This window comes from Protopterus annectens, chromosome 5.part0 (genome assembly GCF_019279795.1).
Source record: "Protopterus annectens isolate FY-2018-M chromosome 5.part0, PAN1.0, whole genome shotgun sequence".
NCBI lineage: Eukaryota > Metazoa > Chordata > Ceratodontiformes > Protopteridae > Protopterus > Protopterus annectens.
Window position 1 is genome coordinate 933,174,108 of NC_056735.1, and position 18,671 is coordinate 933,192,778.

The following is an 18,671-nucleotide window of genomic DNA, read 5'->3' on the forward strand; positions in this document are numbered from 1 at the left end:
AGTCTGATTCATTGTTTACAAATTGCATATAAGTAGCAGCAGTCTGATGCATTATTTACAACTAACATATAAGTACTGGAATAAAAGTATATGGAGAGATGAATAGAAGGAGAAAGTTTTAGATGAGAATAAGATCGAGAGAGAAGAGAGAAAGAGAGAAAGAAGGAATCTAAGGCATTGAATGAAGTGAAAAAGGGGGTTGTTTTCCATAGAATGAATGAAACAAGAGTTTGATATCATTTGTTATGTGGGGAGAGAGCAGGAGCATTCCCATTGGGATATTAGGTGTGAGTGAAGATATTTTTTAAAAGAGTAATGGTTAGAAGTGGTACGAATGGAAGGTGGTAGGGAGTTCCAGAGACGTGCTAAACCATAAGATAGAAGATTTTTGCCTGGTGGATGGGATGGTTTGTACACTTCTATTAGATTTTGATTATTGGACCTTAGTACTCGATCAGGAAGGTACATCTTAAAGGTAGAATAGAGTGAAGGACAGAGGGTGGGGTTAGAAATGAGCTTATGTGCAAGAGTTAGTTGTGTATAGATGAGTTGATTTGGTAGTTCTAGCCATTTTAGTTTTTGTAGAGAAGGGCAGTGCTGGGAGGACGACTTTTGGCTGGTAGCAAATTTGGCAATTTTGTTATAGCAGGAGGAAAGTTGAGATTTAAGAGAGGACTGTAGGTTAGTGAGAAGAGGAGTTCCGTAGAGAAGGGAGGGGATAAGAAAGGAAGTAGAGAGAGTTACTTTAGTGGCAGGGGTAAGGTAGTGATTTTGTCGGTAGAGCATGCCTAGTTTTTGATGGGTCTTTTTGATGTTTAGTTGTAAGTGGGAATGGAATTTAAGCTGGTTGTCAATTTGGACCCCAAGTAATTTGGTCTCTGATACCAGTTCCAGAGGTATATTGTTTTGGCTAGTGATAGTGAAGGAGTTAAAGTTGAATGAGGTAGTTTTAGAGGGAGTAAATACCATTAGTTTGGTTTTAGAGGCATTTAATACAAGGTGGTTTCTTTTCATCCATTGCTCAGTGGTTGAAAAAGCTTCTTGAGTAAGTTTTAGGAGTACAGGGGTAGATGTGGCAGAGCAGATGATAGTTGAACCATCTGCATATTGGATGATATTTGAGAAAGGAATAGAGTTATGGAAATCATTTATAAATATATTAAAAAGAAGAGGACCTAATATGGATCCTTGGGGGACTCCGGTTGGGGTATTAAGAAATAAGGAGGTGGCCTTTTTCCATTTTACTGCTTGATAATCGGTTAGATAAGTAGCTGGATAACCAATTCAAGGAAGAAGGGGATAGGTTAAGTTTAGAGAGTTTAGTTAAAAGCAGGCTATGAGAGATAGTATCAAAGGCTTTAGAAAGGTCAAGTAGTAGGGTGGAAACAATAAGGCCAGAATCCCGGGCTTTATTAATAGTTTCAAGGAAGGAGAGGAGGGCAGTCATAGTACTGTGATTTGGCCTGAATCCATGTTGTGTGGGTGTTAGTAGCTGATTATCTAAGAGGTGTGGAAGGAGTTCTAGTTGTATGCATTTTTCTAAGAGTTTAGAGATAGGAGACAGGATAGCAATGGGACGGAAGTTGGTAACATTATTATTGTTGCCTCCTTTATGTAATGGTATAATGAAGGCCTTTTTCCAAATTTTGGGTACTATGCATTCCTGGATTGAACAGTTAATTAGAATGCTAATGGGGTAGGTGACTGCTTCAGCGGCTAGACTGAGAAAATAAGCAGGGATATTATCTGGAGCATTGGAGCATGGCTTCAATTTCTGGAGGAGTTTTTTTATAGTAAAAGTGGGAATTGGTTTTAATGAGAAGGGAGGACACTGGGAAGTGTGGGAAGTAGGGGAAGGAGATGGAGAGGGGTGAGTGATAGTAGAAGAAGGGGTGAAGGATTATGAGTTAGTGGGGGAGAGTGAAGGAGTGGTGGAAGAACAGGGAAGAGTAATGGTAGAGGAGGGAGGAGGTGATGTGGAGATTGTGGTGGTATTAGAGAAAGAAGAAGTAAGTTTAGAGATAGAGTCAATGAAAAAAGTGTTAAATTGGGTTGCTAAGTCAGTGTCAGTAGCATTTGGATCAGGGGAGGGGGTGTCTAGTTTGCCGGGGTTATTGAGAGTGGAGATACCTTTCCAGAATTTCTGAGGGTTAGTTTTGTTGTTGTATTGTAGTGTGGAAAAAAAGTTTTGTCGGTCGGAAATGATGAGTTTTTTTACTTTATTTCGAAGTGTTTTGTATTCAAGAAGGGTGAGGGGGGACCTATTTTTTAGGTAAAGAGCCCAGGCTTTATCTCTTTGCCTCATAATAGTTAGTGTGTTTTTAGTAAGCCAAGCGGCTGTTTTAGTTTTTATTCTCTTTGTCCTTATGGGAGCATGGTGGTCTAGAATTTTTAGGAATAAGGTGTTAAAGTGAGCAACTGCGTTGTCGAGAGGTAATGTTTTTAGACAGTTCCAGTTTATAGCTTTTAGGGAGTTAGTGAAGGATGTTGTGTTAAAGTTTTTTTGGTTACGTACGGTAATATAGTTGTGGGAACGATGTAAGGATAAATGGAGTCGGTATGTAAAGATGGGAAGATGGTCACTAAGAGGATCTGGAAGAGTACCCCTGTCAGAGAAGTATTGAGGATGTGAGACTAGAATCCAGTCTAAAATACTGCCACTGGAGAGTTTTTTTGAGGGATGTGTTATAGAGTTAATTAGTTGTGAAAAGTTGTAGAGGTTGATGTTAAGTGGGTTTGTAGGAGATTGAATGGAAGCCCAGTTAATATTCACATCTCCTAGGATTATTGTTTCATTACTGATGTTGGTGGAGAGCCAGGAGAGGATGTGTTCAAGAGTAGAAATATTATCCCCTGGGGGGATGTAGAGGGAAGCTATACATATGTGCTTATGTTTGTTAATTTGAAGTATTGCAAGGAGTAGTTCAGCATTCTTAAAGGGTGGGGTAGGCTTATTATAGGAAGTGACTGATAAGGAGGATGAGTATATGAGTGCTACTCCTCCCCCTTTTTTGTGGGATCTATCTTTTCTAATGATAGAGTAATTTGGTGGTATAATTTCAGAGTCTTTTATGTGGGGTTTTAGCCAAGTTTCTGAGATGGATAGGATGTCAGGTTTATTATGATTTATCCAGGCATGGAGGTTTGGGATTTTATTAACTATGCTCTGAGAATTTAAAGAAGTAAGGAATATTGACTTGTCTGTGGTGGATGAGTTGGATGGGCCAGGGTTGGGATGGATGTCACCTGATAGTAGACTGCAGATCAGATATGAGATTGAGTTAGAGAGGTAATAGCACAGTTTGGAGTGTAGGTTGGATTCAGGTGAAATTATTAAGGGTTTGTTAGTTATTAGTGGGGTAGGAGATTTACATGAGGTAATAAGTTTGTAGGGAAAAAGTAGGATGTTTGTTATAGGATAAAGGTGGGGGGAGATTGGGGTCCAAGGATGTGGGGGAGAGAAGGAAAGATGGTTAGTTACATGGAAGGAATGTTGATGGTATGGAGTGTGGGGCTGGGTGAGGTAGTGAAGGTAGGATAGGTTGAGAAGTAAAAGTAGTAGATAGGAGATTTGTGAGTGTTTAGATAACATGGTGGAATAGGCTATTTAGAGGTACTATTTTTGTGTAGTGTTGGTAGTTACAAGAGAGGGATATATATAGAGTAGCTAGTAAGTTAATAAAGGAGGGGGAGGGGTGAACAGTAAGTGAGGGATTAGTGTGGGTATGCTGGGGAGTGGTTGTGGAGAGGATGATAAGGCCTAATTGGATAGGTGTGATCAGATAGATAAGGAGGGTTGGAAAATTTGAGTGGGAAAAAGGGAGTGGGTGTTACTAGTGAGGAGGAGACTGATTGGTTTGGGAAGACAGTGGGTGTGGTTATGGTAGAATAAAGGTAGAGGTACTGGGGGAGGGTGGAATTTGGGGGCAGGGTAGGGGAGCGGAGTGAGCCCACAGGGCGAAAGGAGCGGGTAGAAACAAGGAAAGCAGGAGAAGAGCAGGAACAATCAGCAGAGTGTGTAGTTGCTGAAAGGTGAGTAGGGGAACATATAGTCAGAAGGACAGAGGTGGTAAAAATATGCGAGACAGAATAAAACAGGAAAAACTTTAGCTTAAAGAGAGAACCAGTAGTGAGAGAATTAGTCAGGATTAGTGGTAAGAGTCTGCCATCTAGTGGACAAATGGAGAAATGCAGCTTGTAACCCACCTGGGCAGTCCCTGGACTAGATAGGCTGAGGGGGAAATAGGAGCTAATATAAATCAGGGATCTGGATGTAGATTTTTCTTTAGTTTCAAATTTATAATTTCTGACATGGCTCACATTTTCTAGTTGCCTACCTAACCACTGGACAGATATGGTGGGTGAGGAACAACTAAAGAAATCCAGGTTCATCCTTTATATGACTGTTACACTTAGAATTAACCAACACATTTGCTGGCCATCAAAGCTGGCTGTTAGATAAGCCATATTGGAGAAGGTTAGTGTGTTCCATGGATTCCAGGACAATGTATAACATGTGAACGATGATATGGAATAAAGGGACAGGGAATAGACCACACTGCTGAGGTCATTGGTAGCAGATATTGTCCCCATCAATCCCTCCATGGGATGCCTTTTAAACACCCTCTGTCCTTTCAGTAAAGTCTATTATGTCTATGCCTGTAGTAAGGTCAGAGTGTGGAGTGGTTGGATACTGAGTTTCCCATGTCACACTGCTCAGATCTTTGAAGACACAGCCTTGTTGGCACTTGTGGGTATACAGCCTGTTGATGTGGTCAGGGTCTAGGTCATGGATGGCAGCACTCCTCTGAATCATCACCTTGGATGCCTCATCAGACTGTATGCATACATTCATACACTTCTACCCCTTCCCTATCGCATGTAGGCAAAAAGACGACCACTGCTTCTCAAGGCCATTGACCACTTTATAGGCAATAGTGCTCATTAGGTTCAACTTATGGTATACTCTATCAGGGTATACACCGATGATCTCAGAGTTCATCCTCTTCAGTGCCATAGAACTCATCAATTCCTGACATGACAATTCAGCACATTGATTGATTGATGCCATGGTCACATTATGGTAGCTTATCCCCACCACTGGATAATGTGATATCTTACTGAGCACAAGCTTCCAGAGTATATGTCTTCTGTGTAGACTCCTATGACCATATTCCATTTAATAGTGTTAGAGCCACCTTTCACTATGTCCCACCACTGCTCCCATACCCCACCCCTTCTCATGGTGTTGCAGTCACCTATCACTGTGTCTTCCCATCCACATGTGCAAATGATGATGATGATGTATATGATTAGGGTTATGTCTGATGCACAATGTGGCCAGTCCATGCACCACCTTGCATAGCCTGGTTGTAATAATGTATGCATTGTCCGTGTCATGGCCCAAAGTTGTGGACCAGATGCTTCACTTTTTTTCTTGCTGCAATATTTTACACCCAACCCTGCCTCATCTGTGGTACTGCTGCTTCCACTGCTGCTGTGTTGCACTTATCTGATTCTGTGCCCTTGCATTTCTGCTGGAGCAACTGCTATGCAGGGTTCTGCCACGATATTAACTTGCCACTCCAACTATTTGAATAATGTGATATTTCAATCAGAACAAAAATCTTGCTGCAGATTTCAGGACTGTAATGCAATGCTCCTCCTAATGTATCTTGGCAACAAAAGAATCCTTTGAGTAGGCAAAACACTACATTATGTTTTGTCATGTACTGCATTATAGGCATATCTTGCATGATCTGGGGGTTGCATATGGGGTGCTCTAGCAGAGCTGTAGGACACATCCGGCATTAGTTGCAACACACCACATACAGTGTCAACAGTGGTTACAGTGGAGTGCACCCTACCACTAACATACACTGACACTTCTGTGTTGCCTGTGGAACCTGTCCCTGTCTCTCCACTGGATATAAAGATCCAGGGCATCCCTGGCAGCCCAAAACACTAGACACAGACAGACAACACCAATGCCATAGCTACTTTCCTACTCCAAAAAAACACAATACTTTCTCACACTCCTCACCAAACTCCAACATCTGTATAACCATTTTAACTCCAGGCTCACCATAAGTGGGGATATCCACCCCAACCCAGGCCCAAATCCATCCTGTCCAACTCAAACTGCTCCAACACAAATGTCAGAACATAACATCCCCACTTTCTTCATCCCTGGGCAAATCAACAACAGCAGCAAAACCAACCATCCTTTAATGCTAAATATTAATATTAGAAGTATCAAAAATAAAATATCTGAAATCCAGGCCACAATAGCACACTACTCCCCAGACATAGTTGCTTTAACAGAAACCTGGCTAAATAAAAACATAGCTAACTCAGAAGTTCTCCCTACCAGCTACAATATCATTAGACAAAGACAGACCACTTCGTAAAGGGGGTGGAACTGCCTTACTGTACAAGTCAAACTTAACTGTCCGTCAATTACCAAACTCCTACCCCTCCCCCAATAATTGGGACATACTTATCTCACAACTTCAACTTCACCCTAAAAAGGTCATCACCACAATTGTGATCTATATTCCACCTGGTAATACACCTGCTAGTCTTGAAGACTTCTTATCCTGGTGTTCTTCCACATACTCACAAGAAACCCTTATTCTGGGGGACTTCAACCTAGATTGGTTCACTTGTATATCAGAACCACCAAGTAATCTAATAAATCTCCATGGCTACCAGCAGCTAGTCCAAATTCCAACTAGATGTGATAAAAAATCTAAAAGGGAATCCATCCTTGACTGGGTCCCAACTAACAACCCCACATTGTACCCTCACACAGGCAGTCTCCCAGACACCTTAAGTGACCACAACATAATATACATTATACGTAGTAGAACAAGCATATGCAAAACCACTAACTATATATCCACTAGAAACACAAAAAAAATTCTCTCCTGAGGTCCTCAACACTTTACTCTGTAACTGTGACTGGACCCCCCCTAAAAACCCTCCCACTTGACCAGGCTGTAGCATATTTCAACAAAACATTTCTACAACATCTAGCCACTATCGCTCCATTGCGCAAAATCAGTGTTAGAACCTCTACAAACCCCTGGCTCAGTAAAGAAACCAAACAAATCCTCAAGTCCAGAAACACTGCCTGGCTTTACTATCAAAAAAACAAAGAAACATCTTCCCATCTTTACATACCGACTCCATTTATCCTTACATCGTTCCCACAACTATATTACCGTACGTAACCAAAAAAATTTTAACACAACATCCTTCACTAACTCCCTAAAAGCTATAAACTGGAACTGTCTAAAAACATTACCTCTCGACAACGCAGTTGCTCACTTTAACACCTTATTCCTAAAAATTCTAGACCACCATGCTCCCATAAGGACAAAGAGAATAAAAACTAAAACAGCCACTTGGCTTACTAAAAACACACTAACTATTATGAGGCAAAGAGATAAAGCCTGGGCTCTGTACCAAGAACTGTGTAACCGTGCAAAAAAATGAATTAGGCTGGACAAAAAATCCTACTACACAACATTACAAACTAAATACCAACACAACCCACAAAAATTTTGGAAAAATGTAAACCAGCTACTATAATCCACCCAAAAGGCTACCCCCAAACCAACCACCCCTGACACTAAAGTTCCCATCGAAACACAATTCGACTCCCACTTTGTGAACTCAATTCTATCCTTAGTTTCACAGGAGAGTTCCTTCCTCACTATCCCCCCCAACACAAATAACACTAATACTAGCTTTACCCTCAAAACAGTTTCCACCACTTTAATCAAAAGCATGTTCTCCAAACTAAAAACCTCATCAAAAGCAGCCGACCTACTCCCCAGCTATTTCTTGAAACTCACAGCAGATGCTATTGCTATCCCAGTCTCCACTCTCATAAACAGATCAGATGTTGAAAACTATGTGCCCAAACTCTGGAAAATATCCTATGTTACACCCATACATAAAGGCGGGACCTCAACTGAACTTAATAACTACAGACCCATTGCTTTACTCTCCCCCCTGGCCAAAATCCTAGAAAAATGCATCCATACCCAGATGTTAAACTATCTCCTAGACAGCAACATCCTGTCACCTACTCAGCATGGTTTCAGAACTGCCCATAGTACCACTACAGCCCTCCTCTGCTTCACAGACACAGTAAACCGTCTCAAAAATGAAGGCCTACAAGTGTCAACTCTTTTTTTGGATATGTCCAAAGCGTTTGACACAGTCTCATACCAAATCCTGCTAAACAAACTAAACCAATATCATCTATCAAATTCCACTCTTACCTGGTTCCAAAGCTACTTAACTGACAGGTACCAAACTGTGAAATGTGAAAATTCTCTCTCTCCTCAGCTGCCCATAACTATAAGAGTCCCACAGGGTTCTATCTTAGGACCACTACTATTCACAGTCTTCACAAATGACCTCCATACCTCCACACAGCATGCATCTATAATTCAATATGCGGATGACACTAACTTAATCTGTGCTGCACAAAACATTCCCACCCTCCTGCAAACAACTCAACTAGCATTCTCTGACGTTGAAAATTACCTTACCAAAGCCCAACTTATCCTCAATCCAAAGAAAACTCAGCTTATGATTATAACCAGTTCTAACAAAAACACTAACAGTCAATTCACTATCTACTCCACTAATGCTACTCCAATTGCTCCAGTGGCACAGGCTAAGCTATTGGGAATAACCATAGACTCCCACCTAAAATTTGATAGTCATCTCAACTCAACTATTAAAAAAGTACATGCCAAACTGGGGTCGCTCTACCGTATCAAACCATTTCTTACCAACAACACAAGATCAGCCATTGCTTGCTCCCAACTTCTATCCACCCTACTCTATGCATCTCCCATTCTGACTAATCTCAACAAAACTGAACTAAGCAAAATGGAAGCCTGCTAAAACAGAATTGCCCGCTTTGCTGCAAATTGCTCATATAGAACTCATCACTGTACTGCTTTGAGACAGCTCCACTGGCTTGAACTGCCCAACCTCCTAACCAACAATCAGCTCTGCCTCTGTCATTCTATCTATTACCTCCCCAATAAGTGTCCTGCCCTCAAAAACCTAGTACAACATCACTCAGCCAAAAGGCCTCTTAGATCATCAAGCAAACTACTACTAGAAGTGACCAACAGCTACAATAGCTTTGGAGATGCACTATATAGTAGTTCAGTGGCTAAAAAATGGAAGTCTGTCCCTACAAGCATTCAAAACACATCATCCAAAGCCTCCTTTAAAGACCTCATTAGGCAACATCTCAAGGAAAGTTGGCAGTGCCATGATTCAGGCTAGTTAAAGCGGATAACACATACATACAAAATCTAGAGCACTTGATAATAGTTTTGTCTTACTCACAAACACTGGCTAATCTAATGTATGTACTGTACCTGTGTACTATGTATGTATTCTACCTATGTTCCAAATTTCAGCTGTACACCACAAATCTATTAATTACCTTTATTTTTAAAATTAATATTTTTTTGTTTGTTCTCTCCACTGTAACTGTTTATGTGCCGCATACCACTGTAAAAACATGTCTCCTGTAATTTGTGTGTATACTGATCATGTCTAAATAACTAAATGTGTCTGTAATTTTTCTTTGTGGAGCTTTTCTCCCCAGGCCTCTGCTGAAAAAGGGCCTTTTTGGCTCAGTCAGACACCCCCGGTTAACAAATGTAAAATAAAATAAAATAAATAGCAGAGATGAATATCATAAAGTGTAGCACGTGTGATGAAATACATGAGAGCCTATAATGCCTGCATACAGCTATGGATCATAGAGGCAGGGAGATTACCTACCTGCTGAAATCACTGTATGGTCACTTGGTAGTTACCGCAGCCTCCATGGGGACTCATGACTCTTCCTGCAATAGCTCTTACTATGTTCAAGGCCTCTGCTCAACTGTCTACATTGGGGGTACACCCCACAGTGCAGGTACCGCACGGTCATATAGTGCCACTTTTTTTCTTGTCAGCTACTGGTGGTTTTCCTGCAGTGCCATGACTGGGCCAAACTCACTGATGTAGCCTCTTTGGCAGTTGTCCACATTGCACAGACAGGTGGCCTCAGCCAATCAGTCAGACAAGCTTTACTTTAGTGCAGTGTATTGTGCTTTTTATTTCTCAAAGATTTACTTTAGTGCAGTGTATTGTGTTGTTTCCCCATCTTGCAGCCTCCAGTAAATCTACAGTTTTACCATCTTTCTGTTTGTGTCTTTTGTTTTCAGTTCCACATAATCCCTGCCATCAGGTGTTGCTGGTAGTCCCTTTCCATGATGGGTATACCGCCATGCCCAAGGCCATACACAATCTGCATCATTCTTACCTGTTGACCCACAATCCCTGTCACTCTAACAACCGCTTCAGCTGTGCCACCCCTTTCCACCAGTATCAGTACTGTGCAAGTGCCCAGAATATGTGAACTCCCTCAGGAACAGGACTCCCTCCCTATACAATATACCTAGGTCCCCTCAGTCACCCAACCATGTAACACAATAACTCCTCCATGTCCCTAAGTCTGTTGTTCCTTCCACCTATGTAGATGCAGCTGATCCCCGTCACTGTCCTGCTACTCCATCTGTGCAAATGATAACAACTGTGCCCTGCCTACCTCTGTTACATGGGTAGGTAATGTCTGATGCAGTGAGAACAATGCACTATACTCCACAACCAAGGTGTAATCTTGCATGCATCACTATTAATCTTTGTTGTGCCTATTCTGCCTCATAGTTAGGGACCAGATGCCTGTTTACCACTGCTACAGGCTGCTGTGCATGCTTCACCTTTGCATGGGACTTTCCTATACTATTGGATTTTCCTACAGCCAGTTTCTTAGACAATCATCTGGCACCTCATCCACTGCTGGCTCCAGTCTATTTTTGTCTGACCCACCAATAGCAAATCCATGCTCTAGCTTTATAATGTTCTAAAGAAAATAAATATCTTGCTGCAGGACTACAATTATAGTGCTCTCTACTACCAGTATAATCTAAGCAATGGAAGTGGGCCTTCAGTAGTCTGAATACATGCTCAATGAGCTGTTGCACTCAATACAATGATAAATACCCCCCATCAGTGATTAGTATTGACCACAGTGTTTTTACCCATCACTTGTTTTCCAGTATTTAATTTGAGAATATTCCGGTTCATTGACAAAGAATTAAATGTTTTGATGTTCGTTTTTAGTTAAAGTCTTGCAGTGTTTTTTAGTTAATCTTTCCTGAATTTTCTGCTATGTGTCAGGAAGCAGGCTTCTGTCCAAGAACAGACTGATTGACTCCTGCAGGTGTTGAAGATGGGCTCATTTATATTCCCTTTGATCTACATAATCTGTGGTGTGCTGTAAACAAATCTGCCCTTTCTCATCCATTTGCAAATAATTTCAGTGGTGTGTGTGTGTGTGTGTGTGTGTGTGTGTGTGTGTGTGTGTGTGTGTGTGTGTGTGTGTGTGCACGTACACGTGCATGCGCCAGTCTGGCTGTGTGTCTGTGTTTGTGTATATATGGAGTATCTATCTATATATATATATATATATATATATATATATATATATATATATATATATACATATATATAGACTAAATATATATATATATATATATATATATATATATATATATATATATATATATATAGACACACACACACACATATATATAAGTTTACTATAAAATAATTTAAATGTATTCATTCAACTTACACTTGTTTGAATGTATAGTTTCAAAGCTTTTTTTTTTTGCTGAATCTACAGTGTCAAACTATTCTTCCTGTTCTACGGACTGGACAGCAAATGGGTTTTCATGCTCAACTCTGAAAAATATCGAATGTTGAAAACCAATTTTACCATGTTTGACATTTGGGAGGAAAAGTATTTTAAATTTCAATATTTTAGTTTGGCATTATGATCACTCACCCAAATGCATTTCAGTCATTTGATGGTAAACTATATGTATGTATGTATGTATATGGGATCGGTACTGATCCCTGAAGGAACTTTTCACCGAAGCACAAACAGCCGGGCATACTTCTGCGAAAGTGCTTTTTACCGAAAAAGCACTTTCGCGGAAGTATGCCTGCAGCTAGAGGGAGTCGTGGGGGAATGACTGTTGCGGAGATCATACTACAGTGCGGCTAAGGGAATATTCCCTTTTCCTCACTGTAGTGTGATCTTGGAGTGAAAATATTAAACTAGGGGGGCTTGCCCCCCTGCATAAAAGTAAATTTATTGTTTTATTTATTTTTTTTAATGCACTTTAATGAAAGTGTTTTTTCGGTGAAAGCGCTTTCGTTAAAGTGTGTTAGGTGATTGTGGATTCAGACTATTGAACTTTCATTCAATATTCCTAGATATATATATATATATATATATATATATATATATATATATATATATATATATATATATATTCCCTCTTCTGTATTTCCTGTGCTCACACAAATTGTTTTGCTGCTGTCAAATAATTTGTATAAAATTACTTTGTATTGAAAACAATTTGTGCAACATGAATTGTAACTGCCATATATCTGTATTTTTAAGCAGGATTATTCCTAAATATCAAGTATGCATACTTTTTTGAATTCCCAATTGTTCACCTAATGTCTAGAAAGGGTCCTTCAACCTGTAGACTCACCCACTTGGTTAGCAAAGTTTTATGAATAAATAAGTGCCTTAAGTCTACAGGACACCGACAGACCTAGAAATGATGTTAGAAATATCTGTGTTATGCAGAATGGTGTTCAAAAGTAATAACCTTCAGTGATTATAGCAATGAAAAAGGCTGTTATATTGTATATGGTCAATATAATATTCTGGGTAGCAGTAAAATATGTGGGTAAGTGTTAAAATACATTTCATAACCTTGAGTATCCATGTAGATTGACTAAGTAATAAGATTTTTCTTCTGCCAGCAGACATCTAAGACTTATATGAACAGCAGTCATCTGCAGCTGCAATATTTTGAAACTAAATAGGAACATGATTAACGATCTCAGAATCCTTGCTAACTTTCTAAGTAAATGTGATATTGCTAGTATTAGATGTAAATACTGCATGCAGATAAATAATCCTTGGACTCAAAATTCTAAAAGCATGTGGATAAAAATACATGAAAGCACAATGCTCTGTAACACTTGATCTGTATTGAAGACCATCATTGTACAATGCATCAGCAGGACTCAACAAGTTACAAAATCTGGGATTAAACTTCAGAGGACAGCATATAAATCGAGATTGTCCAAATACAACAGCTTGCCATGAAATAATTAGAATAATTGCTTTATGCATTAAATCACTTATTCAGTATAATATAGTACACAATTCAACTGGGGATTATATTTTAGATGTAATCACAAGTTAAATTAACAGTCTGCCAAAATTAAAACTCTATCTAGTTAACACAATGGGATTATAAGTGGTTTAGTGTTCTAGCTTGTACTCATTTCAGTTGACTAAAGCAAACTAGATACTGTTATGTTAATTTCATAAACATGGTACAGGTCAAATAATCTTGAATACAAATTAAACTATTTGGTGTAATTTGAAGAATGTCTGTGCTATTTAAAACAAACAAGAACAGAAGCCTGTAAAGCACATGCTGCATATTGCAATAAAGCATGCTTCTAGGGCATTGAGTCAATCTGCTATTTGATTTAACAGACAAGTATAGATGTCAGATGGGAAAAAAATAAAACCTCTTCATTTTAAAAGTCTTACAGACATTATTCGAGGATGGACAGATAATATCTACATATGTTATCAATAAAGCCAGAAGAAACACAAAGTAGAATTGGCAAAATCAGCTGGCAATCACAATATTTAAAATTTCTGTGGCTGTATAAATTCCTCAATGCATAATAAATTACAATTAACTGACATTTAGTGCAAGTCATTTTGTAATGGACCACCTTGAACATTTTTATGTCTGCCTTTTACTCAGTACATATAAGAGCTGGCCCACTGTACTGCCAAACAATGTTGACACTAAATGAAACTGTGCTGCAGAAAATCTTATCCAGTTGGCCAAAAATGCTGTAAAGAGTAAAACTTTAGTCACTGAGGTTCTGAAATAAAAGCATACAAAATGCAACTTTGCCCGACCGAATGTAATTACTAAAGTTGGTAAATTCCACTGTGATTTTGACATGTTAAGAAGTAAGGTTATGCAGTGGCATTATACATTTTGAATTTCTACTTGTATTCCATGCCTTTAACTGGATTCCGGGATATTTTTGCACTACACAGTGGTTTGTGTCATAGATTCTGATACAGGGACTTGTTACTTTCAGTGTTGTATTAAAATGTTATGGTATGAGTAGGTGAAAGTCCATGCATGTCAATTCCCTATTAGTTGCGCATTTGGTTAGTTGTAGCATCAAATGAAAATAGAAAGCACTTATACTTAATTCTTTGGCTACTAAGGTTTGTCAAGATGTATCCCTTTTTGATACTGTACACAGCAGACAAAAAGCAACTCAGTGGAGGCATGATCAGTTTGCAGGGAGAAAAGGCTGCAAGTGTTATTCAGTACTTATATATCTGAAATGAATAACACTGTTTGCAGTTGTTGCCAAGATAAAAAAGCACTTCACTGAGAAATATAGTTGCAGTATTTTATGTTATTTTATTTAGTTAGTTATTTTGTTGTTTTCTTTTGTTTTTTGCATGTCGCCGTGATTCAGCAGTTAAGGTAAGAATTCTATCCACTGCTGTAGGATCTGCAGTTCAGATACTGACCTCTACTTACTGATTCTGTAGCATATTTAATAGTTCCAGATGTCTAAGCAGTTATTTTCCATGTAGTCCATTTTATTGCACCACAACACATGCTGGTATAATTTGCTGATCTAAAATTTCCAGGCACATATTACATTTATTAAAAATGAGACCTAGAAATAATTATACAAGTCAACTGCAAAGTTCACCAAAATGTTAATACATCATAAAATATGAAAAAAAATTGCTCTCTGACAGTGGTAACAAATGAATCAAATTCAGTTACTATTTGAATAAAAGAGACACCATCAATTAAAACAATTAGCAAAATATGAAAACAACTTGCAACAAAATAATTAATACATATTTACAGCACACTTCTCAAAGATAGTTCATCATATATTTTTGGGTAAATGGCATAATTCTTTAAAAAAATCAGTTGCATTTTACAGAGCAGGAAATAATCATTTAAGAAGTATGCATTTGGTGATACACATAAGTAGGCATTGTCTGGAAGAATTGAGTCATAATTTCTTTAAATATTACAAATGTGATTTTCTTACTGAAAACTGCCCACATTCTCACATTTATGCAGCAAAAAGAAAACTGGATTTCATCCAAGAGGAAAAAAAATCTTAAAATTTTTAAAGAATTTTTTTAAGAGGTACAAATTGAAAGAGTTTTCATTGGATGTTTTATATCACTTTTAAGAAGTGAATTGTTCAAACGTGTTAAACTATTTCATTTCACTTTAATTTAATTATTTATATTCCATTTATTTACTCTTTATTGGCTAGTTTAGTCACACCAGGACAGAGTCCTCTTTTCAGGTGATGTATTGAAATAATTTCTTTGTATATCTTTTGTTTGTCTGTTTTCTTAGTGTATTCACAGATGAGGCTGACACCAACACTGTGAAGATACAACCATCTGATGTTGAAAGATTGGTAGCTTCTGACGAGGGTGGTGGTGATGAACAGGTGCAGTCTGGGGTTGTAGACTGTATGTATGACTCAGTGGTTTGGCACCCATATCCCCTCCTTACAACCTAGTCACAGCCATTATGCCTATACATATCCATGACACCGAGCCAGGGTTGATTAGAGTACTGTGATTACCCTAGCTGTAGAACTGGTGGAATCTCCCCTAGCCTTCATGAGGGTAAACTACCACACCAGGGTGTCAGTAGATGTGATCATAGGGAGGTATGTTTACTGCCGTCCACCTGATGAAGCAGTTTGTAGAGTTGGAATCCTAAGAGTAGGTTAGATCTTCATTTTAATGGTAACCATTTGGCTTTTACTATAGGGATACAGTGATGCTCACAGAGAAGTGAGTTTGTAATGAATTGCCCAATGCTGTTATAAATTGTCTGGAGAGTTTTTTTCTTGGAGGCAGAAGCATAAATTGGAAGTCCATATTCAAGATGAAAAAGGGGAATTCTTTTGCTGTTGGTTGCTCTGGCTGATTGGGATATAAAAGCAGAGACCTTTTTGGCCCAGAAGAGGAGGGAGTTTATTTTGTTCATTACTGTCTATGTGGAAATGGAAGTTTAGCGACTGAACAAGCCATAATCACAGGTATTTGGAGGTGAAGGTTGTTTCTATGGCATGGTTGTGTAAATCAAAGAATGTTAACATACTTGCATGCATAAATACATGCATACATATATACAAATATTTCAAGCAAGAGCATTAAAGCTCTTCTAGCCTATCAATATACCAAAACAGTTGTTCCCATAATAACTGTCCAGATTGTTCTTAGAAATATCTAAACTAGTGCTTGCTTTAATGAAATATGGTAGTCTGTTCCTTGCATCAGCTGGAGAACCAGTTAGTGCAATTCTCATTCCTATAGAATCATCTACATAGGTATTGTTTTTTTAAACATAAAACATCTTTATTACAAACATGAAACATGTTTATTAAACCATCACTTATGACACAAGTGATCATACGTTTTGATAACCCCAGACATTCCCAAGTAGTTGTCCCTAAATGCCCTATATACCTGAATAAAACCTCCTCTTAAATATTTATATGAGGCACTGTACAAGTTCAAATATTTTAGTCTTTCATAATAACTTAAATTTTCACATCCATAGAAGCCCTTGGTATATTTCCACTGCACTCTTTCCAGTCTACTCATGCTTGTTTTCTTATAAGGTTACCATATTGTTATTCCATACTCAAGTTTGGGTCTAATGTATTAACAAGCAATGACTTCATCATTTCTGATTTCCTAGACTTTATAAATCTTTTTATACAACCTGTCATCCTATAACTACCATTAACCAATTAGTTGATATGAGAATAAAAACTCAAAGCTGAATCTACTATATACGTTGTTCCTTAAATGAATCTACATTTTCAATGACTGTGTGCTGTATTAAATATTTACCTTTCAATTTATGTCTCCCAAATCTCATATGCTTAGTTTTTGATGAATTTATCAGCATATTATTCTCATCTGCCCAAATGGTCAATTTAGTCAAGTTCCTTTGCAGATATTACTTATCTATAGCACATGTAATCAGTTTACCCAGTTTCAGGTCATCTGCATATAGACTGTATAACACCTCAGATGAAAAAGTTAGGTCTGAAAGATTAAATTTAAACAAGTAAGGGCCTAGGACAGAGACCTGTGGGACACCTTGACTGTAACCAAGAATTTCACCTGTCCAATCACTTTATGGTACTTGCCATGTCCAATTTGTAAGCCATGCAGCTATCCATCTTATCAAGAGTTTATCAATACCTAGTTGTTCTAATTTATTAATCAGTGTTTTGTGTATGATCCTGTCAAATGCTAAAGTTAAATCTATATATATTACATCACAGCACAAGTTTTCATTCATAGCTGCTATTATATTGTTATACAACATCAGGTAGTAACAGATCTGTTTTCAACATATGCAAGCTGATGTATGGTTTCAAGCCCCATGTTTTCCACTTCTGACAATAACTTATCCGATATTACCTTTCATTATTATTCCACAACATGAAAGTAAACTTAAGGATCTGTATGACTCTGGGTTTGTCCTACTCCCCTTCCCTTAAAGACAGGTTTAATAAGCATATGTCTCCAATATTTAGGAATCTCCCCTTATTTATACAACCTAGTAAATAACAAATATAATGGTATTTCCCTTTTTTAATTTCTCCATATCTTTTGGATTTCTAATACTGTGATGGGAATGGACCCCATTCTTAAGTCAAAGTATAATTAAAGTTCATGAAATTAGTATTGTTTCAATCTTTGATGTCAGCCAGTAGTGTTCTTTGCAGCACCCACAATATGCCCAGTAATGACCCCATCTCTAATTCGTATGGCGTTACATGGATTGGTAGCATATCTAAATACGATTGTAGTCTCTTTTTTATAAGACCCATTGCTCCTGCTACTATTGAAACTATCTGGTTATCTTTCTTCTAAATTGCTCTTGTTTCTGCCTGCAGATCCTGATATTTTATGACTTTGTGTCTGTCTGTATGCAGGGTGCTGTAGTCACTGTGTGTGGTGATTTCACCGATCAATACTGCTTTTGTTTTCTTTTCATGGACCACTATATCTGGTTTTATTGCATCTATTTTTTCAACTGCTGGTAATGGGTTATCCCATGTGATGTAGACCATCATTTTCTATGATGCTTTGTGGCTCATATTTCCAGTGTTTTTCAGCCACTTCAGTACCATAATGTTTGCACAATCTCCAATGCAACAGTCTTGCCACATTATTATGCCTTTCAGTATACAGTCCTTCTGCCATTAATATGTCACAACTAGCAACAAGGTATGCCGCTGTTTCTAATTCTGTTTTACAAAACCTGCATTTGTCTGTTTGTCCAACATGTTCAATGGACTTTGTAAACTAATGTGTATGTAGCCCACTATCTTCGGTCGCCAATATTAACATTTCATCTCTTGGTTTG